At 39.4% G+C, this 14935-nt stretch overlaps 1 pseudogene; it reads left to right on the forward strand.

The window, feature by feature from the left end:
• The first annotated feature begins 881 nt into the window (after window positions 1-881).
• On the forward strand, window positions 882-9482 carry LOC101018981 (annotated as a pseudogene).
• The last annotated feature ends 5453 nt before the right edge of the window (window positions 9483-14935 follow it).

Consider the following 14935-nt stretch of genomic DNA (forward strand, 5'->3'; position numbering starts at 1 on the left):
ACAGAGTTAGGAAATAAATGAATGTATTTCTATGTACAGTAAGTCCTTACTTACCGTCAGTAGGTTCTTAGAAACTGCAACTTTAAGCAAAATGACATATAAATAATCCAATTTTTTTCTTTTTTCCATTAGGACCTCATGATGCAACAGTAGAAACCATTTTTTTTTTCCATCAACGGTCTAAAAAATGATGTTTAATGAAACATTATTTGAGGACCTGCTGTATATTGTTTCCTTTAAAGTTGCAAAGTCTTCCAGGTGCTGTGGTCAGGTGCTGTGGCTCTTGCCTGTAATCTCAGCTACTTGGGAGGCTGAGGTGGGCGGATCATGTGAGGCCAGGAGTTTGAGATCAATCTGAGCACACATAGGGAGACTCCCATCTCTAGAAGTCATTAAAAAATTAGCAGATGTGGTGGCACGTGCCTGTAGTCCCAGTTACTTGGGAGGCTGAGGTGGGATGATCTCTTGAGCCCAGGAGTTCGAGACTGCAGTTAGCATGATCTCTGGTGCATTCCAGCTTGGGTGACAGAGTGAAACCCCATTCCTGAAAACAAACAAAAAAAAAGAAACTAACTGAAGAAAAAAAATTTTGAACTCGCATATGTTAAAGTTCATTCTTTCTACTGTGGTTATATGCGTTTCAAAAAATGCATAGTCATGTATACACCACTCCAGTGCTGTGTAAAACAGTTGCATCCCTGTAAAAGTTGTCTTTATAGTCTCTAGTTCAATTTCTGATTGCACTTATCAAATTCCTTTGTCTTTTAAAATTTTTATTTATTTATTTATTTTTGAGGCAGTGTCTTTCTGTCATCCATGCTGGAGTGCAGTAGCACCATCACGGCTCACTGCAGCCTTGAACTCCTGGGCTCAAGCAATCCTTCTGCCTCAGCCTTCTGAGTAGCTGAGACTACAGGTGTGCGCCCAACTAATTAAATTTTTTTCTTTTTTTGTTGATATGAGGTCTTGCTATTTTACCTAGGCTGTTCCAGAACTCCTAATGTCAAGCTATCCTCCTGCCTCGGCCTCCCATGCTGTTGGGATTACAGGTGTGAACCACCGTTCTTGGTCACAAATTCCTTTAAAGAGTTGTGCAATGGCTCTCACAGCCATTTCAGTACATTACACTCCATAGAGATAGCACTGGGCAAGTGAGAACCAGACAGGCACCGGGCGACTCTGTGCCTCGCTGAGGAAAAATAACTAAAAATGGGCAAAGGAGATCCTAAGAAGGCGAGGGGCAAAATGTCATCATATGCATTTTTTGTGCAAACTTGTCGGGAGGAGCATTAGAAGCCGCAGGCAGATGCTTCAGTCAACTTCTCAGAGTTTTTAAGAAGTGCTCAGAGAGGTGGAAGACCACGTCTGCTAAAGAGAAAAAAAAAATTGAAGACATGGCACAGGCAGACAAGGCCCCCTATGAAAGAGAAATGAAAACCTATATCCCTCCTAAAGGGACGACAAAAAAGAAGTTCAAGGATCCCAATGCACCCAAGAGGCCTCCTTTGGACTTTTTTCTGTTCTGTTCGGAGTATCGCCCAAAAATCAAAGGAGAACATCTTGGCCTATCCATTGGTGATGTTGTGAAGAAACTGGAAGAGATGTGGAATGACACTGCTGCAGATGACAAGCAGCCTTATGAAAAGAAGACTGTGAAGTTGAAGGAAAAATACGGAAAGGATATTGCTGCATATCGGCTAAAGGGAAGCCTGAGGCATCAAAAAAGGGAGTCATCAAGACTGAAAAAAAGCAAGAAAAAGAAGGAAGAGGGCCAGGTGCAGTGGCTCACGCCTGTAATCCCAGCACTTTGGGAGTCCGAGGCAGGAAAATCAGGCCTCCCAAATAAGGTCAGGAGTTTGAGACCAGCCTGGCCAACATGGCAAAACCCCGTCTCTGCTAAAAAAAAAATACAAAAATCAGCTGGGCGTGGTCGTGCATTCCTGTAATCCCAGCTATTCAGGAAGATGAGGCAGGAGAATCACTTGAACCCAGCGAGCAGAGGTTGCAGTGAGCCAAGATTGCACCATTGCACTCTAGCCTGGGTGACAGAGAAAGACTCTGTCTCAATAAATAAATAAATAAATAAATAAATAAATAAATAAATAAACAAATAAATAAAAATAAAGAGGGAAGAGGAGGAAGATGAAGAGGATAAGGACCAGGATGAAGATGAAGATGCTGCTGCTGAATAAGTTGGTTTTAGTGCAGTTTTTTTTCTTGTCTATAAAGTATTTAACCCCCTTGTACCCAATTCATTCCTTTCAAAGAAAAAAAATTGAAATGTAAGGCTGTGTAAGATTTATTTTTAAACTGTACAGTGTCTTTTTTTGTGTCGTAAACACACCACTGAACATGTCTTTAGATAATCCTGTCGTGGTATTTTCAGTAGCCACTATTGAAAATGTGGCTGAAACTGTACCTTGCCTGGTACAGTATGGGGACTGTAAATTGGCATGGAAATTTAAAGCAGGTTCTCCTAGGTGCAAATTAGTTATATATGGGGATGGTAGTTTTTCATCTTCAGTTGTCTCTGATGCAGCTTATAAGAAACAACTGCAATTTTTTTTTGCAATTACAGAGTAACCGAATATTACTCTGTAATTGCAAAAAAAAGTCGCAGCTGTTGACATTCTGAATGCTTTTAAGTAGATACAATTTTAAAAATGAGTATTGTCGTCCTTAAAAAAAAAAGAGCTGTGCAATACTCTATCTGCCACCAGAGGACTCTTCTTTGACATCTGTGCCACCTTCAAGAAAGGCAATAGATTTCTAAGGTTTCCAGCTGAAAATGGCTGGAAGGGCTCTGTTAGAAAAATCAGTCATTGGGAAGTTGATGGAAGCAGGTGGTCCATGAGGACAAGATACACTCTAGGGAAAAGGAGAGAGAGCAACTAACTGGGGAGGTCTGATTGTATGGAGTGCTTTCCCCAGAGGGAGAATGTGCCAGTTATCAATTTATTGCCTCTCAGCTCCCTTCACTGACTCATCTATTAAAATAGATCTTGGCCCTTTAGTTTTTCTTTTACTATAACCGGCACAATGTTTCATCAGTAGAGGGTGCTGGAGAGAGGCATTGAAGAAAAAAGATGTTTTCCTCCCTGGTCCTGATGGCTTGTTGGTCAGACCCGTGAAGAGCATGTTGTTTTCTTCACTGCTGGCTCATTATAAGTGCCTACAGGGCATTGCTTTTGCTGTATGCCTTCTTCAGCTCTTTTCTTGACTGGAAGAGTGTGGTTAGGAGACCCAGACAGCATGGCTTTCATCCTGTCCTATATTGCTGCTTTGCATAGGCACGCTGGGGTCCCCCATAGGGCTGGCTGTCTAGTGAACTGGATGCCCAGCCTTTGTCCACTGGCTCAGGCTGCTCTGGTCCAAGTCATATGCAGGGGTGTGCTTGGTTGCTGCGGAAGACCTCCCCAGCTCTCAGTCCCACCAGCACCCACAGTGGCAGCCCAACTCACTCTGCACACCCACCCATCAAATTCAGCTCGCCTGGGCCCTAGATATCCTCACACAGACACTGCGTGTTCCAGGCCTCACACCTACAGCGGCTCCCTGACCCTCTCTGTACCAGTCCCCCCCATACACCCAGCATGCCCACCAGCTCTGACTTACCTACCCCAAAGGGTTACTTCTTTCCTGGTAACTCTTAGCCATCTCTGGGTTGTGCAACTTAGGAACTCCTCTGCCACCAAGTAGATTGTGACCACACCTTCTTCAATGAGCTCTGATCCCTTCCTCCAAGTTTGTCCTTTTGTTGGAACTTTCCCTCGGTCCTACAGCAGTGTTTAGAGCTTTCATTCTATCTTTAGAGTCACTCTCCTATCATTCTTTACTCAATAATTCTTTATATTAAACATCACTGTTTAAATTACTGTGTGGTTTTTGCTCTTGATTAGACCCTAACTAATTAAAGTTTACTCTCACTGGGAGAGGGCAACAGGTGTTCTGGTTTTTCATTAAATCTCATTTCAAAAAAGAGAAGAGAGCAATTTCCTGTCAAGAAATTGGATGTTGATATTGGCACAGACTCTCTGGGTAGAGGATGGAATTGGCATAAAAACCCTAACCAGTAACGCAGGCCCTAGGCCCCAGATCCTGGCTTATATTCAAGTATAGTTTCGAGATAGGGATTTTCCTGTACAATGAAAGAACAGCTTCTGAGTGCCTATCATAACCCAGAGCTGGTAAGGGTTTAAGATGTTTGCTAGACTTCTGCCTACAATAGAATAAGATAAGTTATTCTGGGAACATTATTACTTACAGTGAGAAGTAAAATTCACCTTCTTTTCATTGAGGTGGCACTTAAAAATAGCATAAGAGACAGATAGTTTCTAGATTAGGTATAATGTGCTAATAATGTAAAAAAGGTTCTTCTTTTGCTTCTTTCTTATTCTTGCCAACGATGCATTTCTAAGTTTCTCTTTTAAAGAAGATTTCCTGGGTCTGAAAAGGAAGTTCGAAGTCCTTGTGATATTCTGCTGACAGACTGATCTTGTTTTGATTTTCTCGAATATTCTGTTTCTCCTTTTCTGCAAACAATGGGTCATTTTTGTCTCTCGATTTTACTTGGCTGTGGTTTGAAGTCTTCTTAACGTAACAGTACTGTGTGTTAACCATGCTGTAATTAAAGAGTGAAGCTGAGGTTCTCCAATGTTCCTTAAAGATTTCCTTGGTTAACTCTACCACATCTATACATCTCTGATAATGATATCTGCAGTCTTGTTCATAAAATAAGACGCATTACCAAGGTGAGATGATTGGCCACAATCACATATCTAAAGAAGGAAGGAACAGGTAACTCCTCTGAATACAAGAGACTTCTTTCTAAAGGATTTGACTATCTCCCATTGTTTTCTCATGTTTGTCCTCATAGTAATCTAATGAGGTAGATACTACTTTAGAGATAAGAAAGCCAGGCTAAATAAATTAGGGAGATTTGTCCAAGAAGTTTCAGTAGTAGTGTGCAGACTAGAAGTTGTATTTTAATTCTCTGGCTTTATGTAAATATTTACTTACTAACTTTTCCTCATATGAAAAAGAGCTGGCTATGCAACAATTGGTTTTTCTTTTTCTTTTTCTTTTTTTTTTAGACAGTCTCACTCTGTCAACCATGCTAGGGTGCAGTGGAATGATCTCACCTCACTGCAACATCCACCTCCTCGGTTCAAGCAATTATCCTGCCTCAGCCTCCCAGGTAGCTGGGACTATAGGTACGCAACACCATGCCCAGCTAATTTTTGTATTTTTAGTAGAGATGGGGTTTCACCATGTTGGCCAAGGTGGTCTAGAACTCCTGACGACAAGAGCTCCACCCACCTTGGCCTCCCAAAGTGCTGGGATTACAGGCGCCCAGCCTGGTTTTTCTTAAATGAGATAATTTCTTCCTCTTTTCCTAAATCATCTGTCAGGAATAATAAAATTAAGTATTATTTATAATAATTCCATTACTCACAGTAATAATTGTGATAATAATGTGAACAATTTGTATTTATATAGCATTCTATTATTCACAAAGCATTTTAACATATATTGTCCAATTTCATTCCTACAAAAATCCTTGTAAGGTAAATAGAAAAAGTATTATTTTTTCTATTATATTTAGGACGTGATGGTGGAGATTGAATTTGATCCTAAATTCAACTCTAAAACCTGTTCTATGACACCCTCCATACACTACATAATAGCCGAAGACATATTAAGTCTATCTGCTGTTCAACAAATTACATGCACCCAGACGTCCAGTTTGGCAGAGAGAACAATGCTTCTAAGTGTTCAGTTATGAATTAAATTCTGAAGTTAGAGAAATATTGGACACATATTGAAATTGTGTATTCTATAACATGTATTGTGATAAACACAGAGTCTAATAATGTATAGTACTGTCAGATATAGTACCTCCATAGACATACTGTAATATAGTAGTACTGTCAGGTATAGTACCCCCTTAGACATACTGTAAATAGATTTCTTCCACTCTACGGAAACTGAAGCTCACAGAAGTTAAATAACTTATTTGTACCAGTCTCCTATGATTTCAAAATGCTGCTTTTTCTAGATTAATGTAGTTGATTTCAAAAAAGATGTCCATATGAAAAAATTTCTCCGGGGAGCAGAGAAAAAGAGCTGGTTGTCTTCCGCTGGCTTGAGGAGGATCGGTGAGTGGAACCAGGCACTGGTGGAACTAATCAGGGTGTCATCCAAGCAGGACACCCTAAGTTTGTCTGCTTATCTACTGATTTGATAGGCAGCAAAGAAGATATCACCATTCATGGCCGGGTGACATGGGCAGTTTCTTACATTTTTGCCTATCGTCAAGGATACGATTCAAATAAAATCATACATTCTTTCCACAGGTTGTCAACATCCATTGACTGATTTAGGTTTGATCGTATCCATTGGCAAGGGCACATGCTTACTGAGTTTACCAGAAGCACAATAGCCTGTACTACTTATATTTCCATTTCTTTTTTAAAGATATTTTTGCTGAGAATGTGCAGTTGAATTCCAGATGGTAAAGTGAGTATCAAATGGAACCTCTTCGTATTCTTTAAATGAATGATAGCTCTCTGTGTGTTTATAATGATGTATATTTTCAATAATGACACATTCTGGATTTTCTAAGATAGTTCTGATTTCAAATTATTTATTTTTCCCATGGAAAAGCTTATCTTGGTCCAGATTTTTTTATTCAGAAAATAGTAACTATATCACATGTTGTGCCTGTCATCTGTATTTTATTTGCCATTTGTCACCTGTAAATAGCGTTCTACTATATTATCTGTTGATTCCTATGTTAAGAATATAATGAATTTTCTGTAAATCTAAAATTAGAAAAAAATACTTTTAAAGGGCCGGACGCGGTGACTTAAGCCTGTAATCCCAGCACTTTGGGAGGCCGAGACAAGCGGATCATGAGGTCAGGAGATCGAGACCATCCTGGCTAACATAGTGAAACCCGGTCTCTACTAAAAATACAAAAAAAAATTAGCCGGGCGCGGTGGCGGGCGCCTGTAGTCCCAGCTACACGGGAGGCTGAGGCAGGAGAATGGCGTGAACCTGGGAGGCGGAGTTTGCAGTGAGTGGAGATTGCGCCACTGCACTCCAGCCTGGGCAACGGAGGGAGACTCCGTCTCAAAAAAAAAAAAAAAAAAACTTTTAAAAAGAACTGAAAGGAACTTAATTATTTGTGTAAGACAAACAATTTTTCTTTTATTTATTCATTATATATATTTAATATATCTGATATGACAAATAAGTTATTAATATCTTGCTCACACCAGAACATTAATTCCATTTGCAAAGTTATGTGAAAATTATCGCTATTATCCCAATAATTCAGATAAAATAGCTTTCTAGTGCATTTTCTTCTTCAATATTTGGGTTGATAGGGAAGGGATATGAATTTTGACTTGAACCATAAACTAGATTGTCTAGATTGACTGATTTCATGACATAACCATGCAACCTGCCCTTGGGGTTTCTTGGTGATGAAATTTTTCTTACTGTTCTCACATAGTTTGTTTCCAGCTATAAATTCATACAATTATCAGTGTTTGTTTTTGGCCAAGTCATAATTGTGAGTGAAGAACCATGGAAGGAGAACATTTTTTGCTCATCAACTACTTTCATAAAATCAACAATTTGCTTAAGTGAGTCTTCAAAATAAATACTGATTTTAATGAATATCTACCTTTTACAGTTCATCAGAACATTTTGGTATGTAAAATTAGCCTCAGGATGGCAGAACTTATGTGTTAGACACATTTTGAGGAAAAAAGTGCCCATGTAAAAGAAACAAATATTGAGTCTATGTTTGATTGATTCAATTCTAAGAGAGTTTTTTACAGTCATGTAAGCACTGGCAGACTGTTCTGTCTACCAGAGAAGTATGTTTTATTAGATGCATACTAAATTTGTTTACTCTGGATTAATAGGTTCTGAATTTATACACTTCTTTACTGTTTTTTATATATATATGTTGTCAGCAAAAATGTATATAATACTGTTGTTTATAGGATACTGAATATTTGGTAATTTGTAAGGTGAAATGTGGGAATTACTCAAATGAAGAGTCAAAGCAGAGAAGGCTCTGGATGATGTAATGAGGTCACCATTTGAGAGGGGTTTGAGTGAGAACCAGGCTAAGGCAGAGCAGAGAAAGAGAGGCTTTTGATTTGGTTATTAAATGCCAAAGAGATGTGGTGTAGTAAATGTAAAGAAGAAATGAACATTTGGAAAACAAATATTTTAAATTCATATTTCATGCTTTGGGATATTCACTTTTCACACACAGAAAATAGGAGAAAATATTTTTCCCTTTGTGAATAATTCTTTGAAAATTCAAATATTGGTCCCTGAGGGAGGTAGGGCATATGAAGCAATGATTGATCTCTTCCTAAATTTAGTAAATATTGGGTCTTTGAAGATATTTCACATTAAATGGAGTGTTGATGTTAACACATTATACAAGCTAAAATGTGAATAATCTCTGGACTTACTCTCATTGGTTCGTTTTCGGGGGAGGGTTATCAGTTTGTTTAGTACAAAGCTATATAAAATATTAAATAGTACTACAAAGCTTATATTAAAAAAAAAAAAAAAAAAAAAAGCAGTACCTTCTCCCTCCCCTGAGCTGTGCTTCCCAGGGGCTTTTAAATCTTCAGCAGTTTTTCCTGATATAAAATGCCCATCATTGTACAGCTATGTCTTCATTTACAAATTTTAGATATTATCTATTAACTCCTGACACACATATATTTCCCTCTCCTATCATTCTAATATAATTCTAACCTCATTTCTAGTTAATTCAATATTGAGTATTTACATTATGATGTCACTGCTGGTCATTGGTAACCCAAGTATTGCACTTTGACTACTTATCCTTCATTGTACCATCTGTAAGAGTTAAAGAGGAAAGAAACACAAAATGCGGCTTGGCAGTTAAGACAGGTTTACTTTAGATAAAATATGAGGGGGTCTTCTGGACGATGATGATGATGATGATGATGATGATGATGACGACAACAACAATGATGACGACGATGACGATGATGAGATAAATGTGTATATATATATATATTTTTTTTTGGGTCAGTAGTGGTTTCTCTTACAGACTAGGAGTATATATTGGTTTTAGGGTGAGGGGGTTTATCATAAGCTTGGAATGTTTCTGTATCAGGGAGAAGTTTTATGGTGGGGTTGGAATGTCTTTGGGAGGAGGGATGTTTATCTTGGGGCAGACATCTTTCCACCCGGACAGAGGTTATCTCAAGGCTGGCATCTTCCCCACTGGAGGGGGGTTATCTCATGGCTAGCATGTCTCTGGTCAGGGAGGGGTTTGGAAACTTTCTGGTTAGAGATGTTATTTGTGGTTTGAGGTCATGCTGGCCTAAGCCATTAGGCTGATGCCCTTTGGATTTAGGCAGTTTTTTATTAAGGTGGACTTTAGAATGAGGGGCTTGTCCAAGATGGCGATGTTCCTGTTCTGTCACAACCTTTTGTTTTCTTTTGAGTTAAGAATTGTCTAGTTTTCCATCTTACCATTTTTCTTTCTTCTCTTTTCTCTTCCTTCCTCCCTCCCTCCCTCCATCCCTCCCTCCCTCCCTTCCTTCCTTCCTTCCTTCCTTTCTCTCTCTCTCTCTCGTCAGAATTTTGCTCTTGTTGCCCAGGCTGGAGTGCAGTGTCTCAATCTTGGCTCACTGCAACTTCCACCTCCCAGGTTCAAGTGATTCTCCTGCCTCAGCCTCTGGAAGAATTGGGATTACAGGCGCCCACCACCATGCACGGCTAATTTCTTGTATTTTTAGTAGAGATAGGGTTTCACCATGTTGGCCAGGCTGGACTTGAACTCCTGACCTCAGGTGACCCACCCTCCTTGGCCTCCCAAAGTGCTGGGATTACAGATGTGAGCCACCATACCCGGCCAGCATCTTATTATTTTTCTGTCAATTCAACCAAATGTTTCATTAGATTTTCAGATGCTGACTAATACTACATTCAGCATTTCAGATAATCTATTCGTGGTCTCTATCTTCCTGCTCCTGTCTGGAGTGGTTGTTGTCTTGATTGTCATCCCAGGACATTCCCTGTTTTCCATCTTCCATTTTTTTTTGTTTGTTTGTTTTGGTTAGGTCACTCCATTGATAACAATTATGCTGGGACTCATCCTTCAGTAGGGTGAGCAAGAGCGCATGGATGCCCTGTATGTTTACCTGCACAGTTGTTTGTTACTTAAAGATATGAATAGAATTCTAGGATGGAAATAACTTCCCCTCAGAACTGGGAAAGGATTGCTTCATTGTCTTCTGAACTCAGTTGCTACTGGCAAGTTGGATGCCCATTCTGATTCCATTCTTTTATTGTGCTTGCCTCCCACCCCTAATCCTCTAGCAATTCCAAGTTTATTATTAGTTTCCTGAAATTCCATACTGTGACTTGGTGTAAGTCTTTTTTAATTCATTGGGCTGAGCACTTAGTGGGACCTTCCAATCTGAAATTGTATTCTAAATTGCATTATTTCAGCTCTGGGATATTTTCTTCTTGGATTTATTTGATGATTTCTTCCCATCCGTTTATTCTTCTTTCTGTTTTCTTTTTCTGAAAATCCTATGAGTCAGATGTTGCACATTCTGGAAAGATTATTTAAGCATCTTATTTTTTTCTCTCATTGTCTATCTTTTTTATCTTTTGAGTTTACTTTCTAGCTTTGTTTGCTTTTATCTTCTAATCATTTTATTGACTTTTTTTGTTTGTTTCATGGTCATATTTTTAATTTCTATAAAATTATTCTTGTTCTGATTATTTCTTTTTTAAAAATAATCATCTTATTTTATGGATATAATGTTTTTTGATCTCTCCTTATAATTTTAGTAAAGTTTTGTTTTGTTCCTTATACTGTCTTTGTTTCTTCTGGGATTTATTGTTGAGGATGCTTTCCTCAAATATCTTATAATCTTTAGTTATCTATTTCTATTTTTAATAACCTAATTTATTAATTTTCTCCAGAGGTAAGTAGGGTCTACTAATTTATTTGCTCAAATACATTTTACATTGGTACGATAGAATTTTATCAGATTCTCTAGCCACCCATGCGTAGTCATAAGGCATGAAATGCTGCTTTTTATGCACAGGATGCTCTCAAATTCTTCTAAGTCCTCAGCCTTTTTGAATGCCTGCAGGGTAAAGTGCTTGGCTGCTTCTTGGGATCCACTGCTTTGAAAACAGTGTTTAGCTTCTTTTGCTTAGTAATGTTATTTACCATTCTTTCATTTGTATCCTAGCTTTCAAATATTTGATTTTTTTGTCTGCTGATATTCATTTCCTACCTGCTCTTATGGTTTATACCATTTTTAGATGAAATTTCAGAAAAAAAGAGAAGACAAACACATTGAATTTATCTGCCATATATATTTTAATGAATTAATTATTTTTTCACAGAGGTGTGGTCTCCCTATATTACCCAGGCTTGGTCTTGAACTTGTGGGCTCAAGAGATCCTCATACCTTAGCCTCCCAAAGTACTGAAATTACAGGCATGAGCCACCGTGTCTGGTCAATCTGCCATATTTAGCTGGAAGTTCCTTATTGGTTTTTTATTTTGGCAATCCAACTTTTGGATATGAAGATGACTTTTATGTCTTAGACATATTACATTATTAAAAATATATTGGTTTTGACTTGCTGGGGTTATTTTCCTCCTTCCTTTGGTAAAAACACTTGATTCATTATTTTGAGCAAACTTCCCCTTCCCCAATTTGTGTGGTTCTGGTGGGGCTGCCCACCAGACATCAGTCCTCTGACCACAGAGGTGGACACATGCTCTAATCTGGAAAATTAGTTTCACTCTCATGGGAGTCTGACTCCTGAACAGCGACCAAAGTTGCTGATGATGTTGTTATCTTATTGGTGAACCTTAGAGGGCTGGCTTATGATTGTACCAGCCTGGGTCCTTCTTTGGACATACTAGAAACCAACTCTGATTGACTTTAGCATAAAAGGGTTTTAATGGGAGCCTATTGATTAGTTCATGAAATTTATGAGAAGGTTTTAGAATCAAGCTTAGAAAATAATCAGTTACCATGCATGTTAGTTTCCTATAGCTACTGTAACAAATGGCCACAAACAGAGTGATGTAATATAGCACATTTATTTTCTTATAATTCTGGATGTCAGAAGTATAAAATCAAGGTCTGGTCTGGATATAGTGGCTCAAGACTATAATCCCATCATTTTGAAAGGATAAGGTGGGAGGATTGCTTGAGCCCAGGAGTTTGTGACTACCCTGGGCAGCATAATGAGACCTTGCCTCTACAAAAAAATAAAACATTAGCAAGGCACAGATTACAGATGTGAACAACTGCGCCAGGCCTATAAATGTATTTTATTTATACCTTACATAGTTAGATCATTATATTGGCTTCAAAGTGTTTTGCATAAATTGCATTGCCTCTGAATTCCACTTCAGGAGAGTAAAGGAGATATTACAAACTATTGTTATGCAAAGGGGGTATTGGGTCTCATAGAGCTCTAGTCAGAAAAAATAAGCACATTCCACAAAGCTGGAGGGATTAAGATCTGGCGGGTACAGAGTCTGTTTCTCACAGGAAGGCATGGATTCTCTGGATCTGGAGTAGAGCTTAGGCTGGAACGACTCCCTTGCTATGGCTCAGGGGCTTCTCTAAACATCTTTTATTCGCCCTCAACATTACTTTGACTCTGACCTCCCCGATAATACACCTGTTTTTATCTGATAGATTATTTTGTAAGTGACCTCACATACCAGCCATCTCTCTTCAGCCTCCATCTCATTTCCACTGTGACATTGAGAATCAGTATTTTTAGATGCTGAGACCAGATCAACCTATATAGAAAAATAAATCTGGTTCCACTTTTACTTCCTTATATAGGATATCATTAACATATTTTCCATACAAATAGGGACTGTCATGTACCATATGTTATTCATCGCATGGCATCATGCCTGTTTCAAGACATGTTTTAATATAGCACAAAGGCAAAGAGTTTTAAACTGGAATGTCTGCTGTGCGTTGTGGTTTAGACTTTCTGGTTATCATGACGCCTGATTAAGTTAGCTTTCTACATGTATACCATAAAATGAGCTCTCAACAAATTACCTAGAAAAGTTAACTAAGCAAGATAAACTTTGGGCATAATAAAAGTAAACTATTAGAATTTTAGCTCAGTTTAGGCAAGGTCACAGAGATTTTGCAGTTGAAGCCCATTTTATTGGATGAACAAAGAAGAAAAAACAGGAAAACAACCTGGCTAGCAAGGAAGTAGAAAGATATGACTTCTCTATTCTAGTTATTAAAGGCTTAAGAACTCGAATATTTAAAGCACAATATCCCATATTCAGATACATTAATTAATTCGACTATTGGCTGAAGCCCATCTGTGTGTCAGGTACTATGCTAGTTCCTGGAGAGTTCCTGGGGAACAATGGTAAGCACAGATAGACTCCATCTCTGACCTTGAGGAAATTACAATCCAGTGGAGAAAATAGAAAATAATAATAATAACAATAATAATTTATTTTATTTATTTATTTTCTTTTCAAAATACAGTCAGGGTCTCACTATGTTGCCCAGTTTGGTCTTGAACTCCTGGGTTCAAGCGATTTGCCTGTCTCCACCTCCCAAAGCGCTGGGATTACAGGTGTGAGCCACTGCACCTGGCTGTAATAATAATTTTTAAACCACTTTTAATAATATAGATACTAATAGAGTTCAGTGCTGTTAGGGAAAATAATCTAAAACAAAAGACACTGGATTTTTTTCCATTAGCCCTTTTAGATTCACCCTCCATCTTTCTTGACCCTGCTGTGTGCTCCAGGAGGCGGCCTCTGTGGCCTGCATCAACAAGTAACCTGTCCCTCTGGCCTCAGGCTGGGTTTGACCCAGGAGAGGCATCAGCAGGAGACTGGGTGGTGGGAGCAGAGTGAAATCGGGCAATTTACTCCGCTTCCCAGCCAGGCTATAGATTAGCTTCTTTTCTTTTTTCTTTTTTTTTTTTTTGAGACGAGTCTGGCTCTGTCGCCCAGGCTGGAGTGCAGTGGCCGGATCTCAACTCACTGCAAGCTCCGCCTCCCGGGTTTACGCCATTCTCCTGCCTCAGCCTCCCGCGTAGCTGGGACTACAGGCGCCCGCCACCTCGCCCTGCTAGTTTTTTGTATTTTTTAGTAGAGACGGGGTTTCACCGTGTTAGCCAGGATGGTCTCGATCTCCTGACCTCGTGGTCCGCCCATCTCGGCCTCCCAAAGTGCTGGGATTACAGGCGTGAGCCACTGCGCCCGGCCTAGCTTCTTTTCTTTGCTGAAGGCCACAGCTATTCTTTCTAGGTTCTGGGAACCAGCTGTCCACTTATTCCTTTAGATGAGGGGGTGATAAAGGATTCCAGCTGTTGCTAGTTCAGAATGTTTCCCTGTAGCTAGTTGGCTTCCTTTAACTATGCTCATATCTTTCTAAATGGTCCCCTCATGGAACTCACCCATGGGTGTGTCATCCTTTTCCTGCCAGGACACTGACTCGAGCCCAGACCAGAGAGGGTGGGGCTAGTGGTGGTGAAAGGGGCATTCTAGGTAGAGACAAGAGCTCTTCAGGGGAATTGTTTGAAGGAAAGAGAGTGTAGCTGGAGTGTAGAGAAGGAGGGGCGAGATGGTGTTGAAGGGGTAGGCAAGGGCCAAATTATGGGTTATAGGATGCAGTGGATGCTTTTCTCTTTCTTTTCTTTTCTTCTCTCTTTTTCTTTTTTGAGACAGGGTCTCGCTATTGTTGCCCATGTTGGTCTTGAACTTGGGCTCAAGTGGTCCTCCTGCCTTGGCCTCCAAAAGTGCAGGGACCATGAAGGCATGAGCCACCATACCAGGTTTCTTTCTTTTGGCTGCTCAGCATTTTTTGAAACCCCTTCTTGTGTAT

This window comes from Papio anubis, chromosome 14, assembly GCF_008728515.1.
Source record: "Papio anubis isolate 15944 chromosome 14, Panubis1.0, whole genome shotgun sequence".
Taxonomy (NCBI): domain Eukaryota; kingdom Metazoa; phylum Chordata; class Mammalia; order Primates; family Cercopithecidae; genus Papio; species Papio anubis.